The 6,883-nt window shown below is 34.7% G+C and overlaps 1 protein-coding gene across 6 annotated transcripts in view; it reads right to left on the bottom strand.

Moving 5' to 3' along the window:
- Positions 1–6,883, bottom strand: part of LOC106456999 (Down syndrome cell adhesion molecule homolog) — an 81,938-nt gene that overhangs the window by 56,010 nt on the left and 19,045 nt on the right. The gene's annotated exons all lie outside the window — the stretch shown is intronic.

Consider the following 6,883-nt stretch of genomic DNA (forward strand, 5'->3'; position numbering starts at 1 on the left):
GTTTCTATGGACGTTTTTGTGTTTTTTACAATTACATATAAAGAAAGCAACTTTTCATGTCCTAAGATAACCTTTCATTAATCATGAATTTACATAACTTCCGTCTAGGGTACGGGTACTCCAGATAGTTGAACAATATGTTTAACGTGAATTGTTCAACGACAGCATCAAAGTCACCCTAAGACTAAAAGCAAAATACTCTTGCTAGATTCTAAAATTTAGAGCAACTACGTAAATGCACAGGCTCAAATTTTTTGAAACGACATGTAGTATAGTAAAACACTTTGGTCATAAGGACGTCAATTTTCATAAAGCAAGAAGAAATAGGATGGGTGAATCTGAGTATGGTCAAATATCTCGGAAAGTATGAATAAAAATAGAAAAAGTTTGTTCATTTAAGTATATTATCTTCGTAATTATAATAATTTTATATTCTTCAATACTATTGCAGTAATAAAACATAATAAGTTGCACATTTTTAATCCTATAAAATTCTTTTTAGATTTTTTCAATTCACTCTATGTAGCGCTTTTCAAACCTAATGTATAAACTACATTGGAATTGTCTTACATCTATTTTAAACTATAATGAATTCAAACAACGCGAAAGTTCAAAAAGTGGGACTCGTAATTTAACGGAAATTTTTAATTCTGTTTAGTCTTTATCAGCGTGTTATTGATAACGTAACGTTCAAAACAAATGTACATTTATGAGAAATCATAAAAAAGGATTATGTACTAGTTTAGTCTCCTTATGTAAAAATGGATATTGACTTATTGGGGTGCAGAGGGCGGATCCTTCAGTCATGGTAGACACAACAGGTTCGGAAAGACTCGATGAATACTTAAAAACTCAGGACTGAATATAGGTAGACGAGTATATGATGAAATGAACAGGACAGCCATGAAAGACCAAGGGGCCCTTATTGTCCCTCAGATATTATTATTACTAGAATAATTCCGAAAATCTTACGAGGATTGGTAAAGATTTCTTAATAAGTGATCTTATTGAAGTTTACAAGATTATACGGGGAACCGAGAGGATAAGGATCTCTGATTTCTTTGTGGTATATTCTGAAGACTGTTTATGAGATGACACAGTTTCAAGGTTAGGAGAACAAACTATTCTCCAGTTAAGACCGTTTTATTTTTCTACCAGTATGACTGGCTTATGGCAAGAGTTGCCGTCGGAACTAATGGAGACTACAACTTTACAGGAGTTTATGACGGGAATCAATGATTCCCTGAAAAATGAAGGATAGATTTAAATTTTTAACTTTTCTTAAAGATGGGTATGCAAGGACGGCTTTGAAGTATGAAATGGTCTTTTGTTGTCTGTACATTATATTAATAAAACAGATATATCATTATGCATGAAGCCCTATAACCCAAAAGCTTTCGAATGGTATTTATCCGCAGAAGAAAGGCTAAATGGAAATGGTTCAGTCTGCTTACATCTTCCACAGCTATAGATAAGTATCATTAGTAGTTATTCAACTAAAATATTATTTTAAAGACCCTAACACTTCATTGTTGCCACTTACAGCCATTAATCGTTAATACAGAGTTGAGAATTATATGGTTTAGTATTACTTTATCAGCCACTATAAATCAGCGTCATTCACAAACATAGAAAATCCTGGTAATTCGTGGTACATTTTTATAAATCTAACAACGAGTATGTGGCTATTATGAGTTTTTGTTTGTTCGTTAAATTTGAATCAAAGCTATTCGAGGGCTATCTGCTCTCGCCATATCCTATTTTTGAATAATAGATAAATGGGAAAGCAGCTAGTCAACACCACTTACCGCCAACTCTTGGGCTACCCTTTTACCAAAGAAAATTGAAATTGACCGACAAATTATAACGCCCCCAAGGCTAAAAGGGCGAGCATGTTCGGTGACGAGATTTGAATTCGCGACCCACAGATTGAGAGCACAGTGCCCTAACCAACAGGCCATGCAAAGTCGGCCATCATGAGATTGTTGCAGAAAATAAGTTATACTTATCTTTCCCAGTAATTATTCATTAATAATGTGTTTCATAACATTTATGTTTTGTGTTCGGTTTTGTGACTTTTTCTTATTTTCTTTCTATTTTTCTTTTATTCTCCGCAATTTCTTTTCTGACTGCGAACAGAGAATGATCATTTATATGCAGGACGTATATATGGATTTCAGGATTTCTTTCAACTGCTAACTTTATATTTTCAGCTTTCTTTGCATATGTGAGGCTGGTGAATAATCTAAAAACGCTAACTCTGTATTCTAGTTTTATTGTGGCTAGCTCAAATTTCGGATTTAGCTTAATTTCTAGTTTGTTCCTTATTTAAACATAATGATCATGATGTACAAAAAGTGGAAAACAAAGTGTACTCTTCTAGTGTTCAGATTTGTATGTAGACAGTTATGAAGCAAACCTGAAAATTTTGAGAAAATTATATTGAGTATTAGAAAGAACTCTGTTTTTTAATTGCACAAAATATTTTATCGGTTGTACAGAGTAAAACTTTTGTTCACAACGTTTCATCAGGTTTACCTGCCATCATCAGGTGAGATACAAGAAATTAGGCTTACAGAATTTAATTTAAAATAATAGAATAATGTAAGTATCTATAACAATACTAAGCTACAAAATGTGATTCAGCTATTACAAACTTAATAAAGTATTTTATCAATGAACTTTCAGATATAGAAACAGAGCTTTAAGGTCTAAACCTAGTTACTGAAATTTGTTCTATATACAATAGATGTAGAGAGAGAGCGACTAAAATAAATATGAAAAAAAAAACTTTGTGTTTGTTTAAAACGGGGTTTTGTTTTATGAACAGGGCTTCCTTTATTTTTAATCTGTTACTGTTATCTTATATGCTGAGAATTTTTACCTTAGAAGAATCAAAAGAACGACTGTTCCTGTGTGTTTTGATCACCAATATAACAGTTTTTGTAATTTGCACAGTGTATTGCATACACTTTTCCTGAAATACCTTTCTCTAAACACTTTCTGGATAGCAGTTGACCTATCTGTTTTCCAGGTAGAAATGTAAATCTTATACTCTCCGACTGTTTTTAACCAAATTTGTTTGACAGCATAACAGAAATTTGAGATGAAGGATAAAACACAATAAACGAGGATATTTGCGGAAGATTAATTTTGTTTTTCAATTTGTATCTTATCTTCAAAGAAATCAATTACTTGTTTAACAAGAATGAGAGGGGAATAGTTTTGTACATAAAACTTAAATCTGAGGTTGTCATTTTCTTTTTCGAAATAATCGAGGTTGGAACTTATCATTTTATTTGTACGGTCTGTTTGTTTGTAATTAAGCACAAATCTACACATTGAGCTATCTGTGCTCTGCACACCACGGGTATCGAAATCCAGTTTCTAGCGTTGTAAGTCCACAGACATAGCGTTGTAAGTCCATAGACATACCGCTGTGCCACTGGGGGGGGGGGCTATTTGTACGCACAACAGTTTTAAACATACCTAACTTTTGGCATTGGTCATGAATGAAATTCCGAAAAATACAATTGTGAGTGTGAGTGTTCTTATGAAATACGGAGGGAGGTTTGAAAGCCTGTATTTGTCTTTTTAACAAGAATATTTATGAATGAGAATGGCATCAACTTATTTTTCCATCGTGAATTTCATGATTGAATGTATCTAATTTAGATTAGAGAAAAAGGCATACAATATCAAAGTTATTGAAAGCTGAAAAATATCAACATATCGAAACCAAAAAGTTGGTTTGTAAAGTGAATTTAAGATGGCAGTATCTTCAATTTTTATCATGAATATATATTGCCACGTAGTGAGACTACAAGATTTCCCACACTTAGGCCTTCAGCTTGGATATAATTTACACCTTCAAACTTGAAACTGAAAGAATTAGCTGCAAGGATCAATAAGTCTCTTATGGGGTTGATTAGGGAGCTCCAAATATATAGCAACTACAAATACATGCTCCCTGTACATTTTTGTACACAACTACTCATTTTATTAAAGCGTGTTTATTTTCAGCTCAAACTGAAGATTTCAAATCCTTGCCACCAGTACCAAAAATTTTTGCATGTTCACAAATCTAACGAAATTTGGAATTTTGTAATTATTACCATGTATATTTTAATTAAAAGATTATGATAAGTTCCTTTGTTTTTATTGGATTTTTAAGTTTTTCGTACAGATATTTCAACGTAATATTTCCATTTTGAATGTATAATTTCAATTCACTACCATAATATTCATTGCATATTGTTTATTCAGATTGTTTGATGAACAATAATGAATCAGCCTGTTTTGAGGAAAGATCATGGTATTCGATTAGTGCGAAAAATATGCACCTAAAGTCTCAGCTTCCAGAATTCCTACAAAAAGAAATGCTCTACGGCTGTTCTGTTTCAAAGATGGACCAATGCAGAATGATAGTGCAGTTGCAGACAGAGACGTACGTGCGGTTTAAAACCAATGGGGCAAAGCAGGTGTAGCTACTCAACAAAAAGACAAAGTCAAAATTAAGATTTTGAACGTTTAGTATAGTAACAGGACACTACAGAACAGGAAAGGGTGTAAATCAAATCAAGCGAAGGAAAAATTGTTAGATGAAGAACTACAAGGAGCTCAGAATATAATAGAAACTGGCCAATTCCAAAAATCAGGAACAGAAAAAAGATGTCGAATTTTTGATAGCTTTACAAAATCAGACAAAGGTGTCTTCAGGAATAGAAGAAAAAGCATACAGCAAGAAAAAAGAAAATAAAATGATGAAAGAGAATTATAATTCTTATTTGATGAGAAAAAGGTCTGAAGAACAAAGAAAGCAAAGTCTTCCAGCAATTGTCAGTATAAACCCGGAAAATCTCAATCCCAAGCCAGTAGGTTTCACAAATAGTCCAAATACACATTATGAAGACGATGATTTTGAATGCCCATCTTACTCTGATGCTAGGTATAAGAACATTACATCCACCAGAAAAGAAACTGTACTGTTGGATCTTCCAAACAATCCGTTCAGAAATTCAAAAATTTTAACATTGGCAGATCGCTTAAATTTATCTCTAGGTCAAATAACAGTATTTATGACTCCAATCGTTTCAGAAGGTGGGACTGATTTGGATAGTATGGCTCTTTCTAAATCGAGTACAATGAGTGGAACAAAAATATTCGAATGGAGGGTGCCATTGCTCATTTATTCCACCGAAGTAGAGAATATTGCACTGGCACGGTAAAATTGTTCCAGGAGATTATGAGAGGCTAGGAGTTCTTATAGCAGGAATGCCAGACCACAAAGATGGATAATTGATTGGTGTTCCAATGCTTCCAGATGGAACTGGTACAATGCAGTTTAACACAATCCATGCTCTTGCACTCCAGTGGTAAGTAGAAATCTCTAGTGTTGGACTTGTTTTCCAACGCTGCCACTTCAAACTCTGGATGAAAGAGTGGTGCTTGTGTGTAGTTAGAAGATTTGCTCACCAAGAAAGTTTTTTTTACTTTGCTTGCCATCATCACATCATGGGAAGAATTTTTTGTGCAGTTTGGCAGGAATTGTTTGGTGTAACATTTAGTCCAGACAACCCTGAGGTCCAAGAGTTTAAGAAATCTTGGGGAACTTTTGAGGAACGATCAACTTTTAAGACGTTGCATATCTACGATCGTTGACTTAAACGTCATTGGGAAATTATTATCAACTTTCTCCGAGAAATAATGTCTTTATCTGAAGCTACATCGGAAGACTTTCTGCCTCGCGACGATTATCGAGAATGTGCCAATTTAATCTTGTTTCTCCTAGGAGAAACACCACCTCGTGGACTGCACTGGCTAAAGCCTGGTGCATCTCATCATGCCTGTTGAATGGCAAATGTGATTTACAGTGCTAAGATTTATGCATTTGGTGAACATCTGAATTATGCTCAAGCCAAAATGGACAAGTTTCACCGCATCTGCTTGTTTAAGCTCTCTTCTATGTGAAAGCTTGGTTGTCCACAGTTTCTGCTGCAGATGCACCTTCCAATGATCTTCAGCTATGGAATGATCTGAATATATATACAGCAGAACTGATCCAACACTAGCAAGAGCACCCATTATTGTGCTCAACAGCCACCTCTGGTACCTAACGGAAAATGTCACACCTTTTGTGTTCTTCTCCAGCTTGGTGTCAGAATCTGAGAAGCAAACTGCTAATCAAGGTGAAGGATGTAAACCACTTGAAAAAAGGAGTCCCAATTTTTTCCACAATTAGCTTCATCAACTAAATTGGCAAAAAATTATGGCTCCTATTCAACCTTCTTGGTATCGACATTGACTTGTTAAATTTGGCACTAACACAATAAGCCACTGATGGTTATTTCCAGAAAGCTGACACGTTTGTTCACCATGTCAAAGTGGGAAACGATTTTTCTGAAAGAACAGTCAAACTCATCACAGACTTTGCAAAAGTCATAATGAAAGATGAAGAGCAAAGACAATTCATGCTGCACGTAGTCGAAAAACACCGTTGCAATGTCCCAGATTAAAAAAACTCTCAAAAATATCTGAATTGTTGTTTTATGTGACTGTCTGAACCAATCTGAAATGCGACTTTTTCGTTATTATTAAACTTATTGATTAAACTGAATATTGATTATAGAAAATATGATTTTTCTATATGCATCAGTATTTTTAGCTATATATATATAGTAAATAGTGAACCATTTGAAGTGCCCGGCATGGCCAGGTGGATAAGGCGCTCGACTTACAATCTGAGGGTCGCGGGTTCGAATCCGCACTCCACCAAACATGCTCGCCCCTTTCAGCCGTGAGGGCGTTATAATGTGACGGTCAATCCCACTATTCGTTAGGTAAAAGAGTACGCCCAAGAGTTGGCGGGTGGGTGGTGATGACT

Source organism: Limulus polyphemus, unplaced genomic scaffold (assembly GCF_000517525.1).
Source record: "Limulus polyphemus unplaced genomic scaffold, Limulus_polyphemus-2.1.2 Scaffold279, whole genome shotgun sequence".
NCBI classification, from domain to species: domain Eukaryota; kingdom Metazoa; phylum Arthropoda; class Merostomata; order Xiphosura; family Limulidae; genus Limulus; species Limulus polyphemus.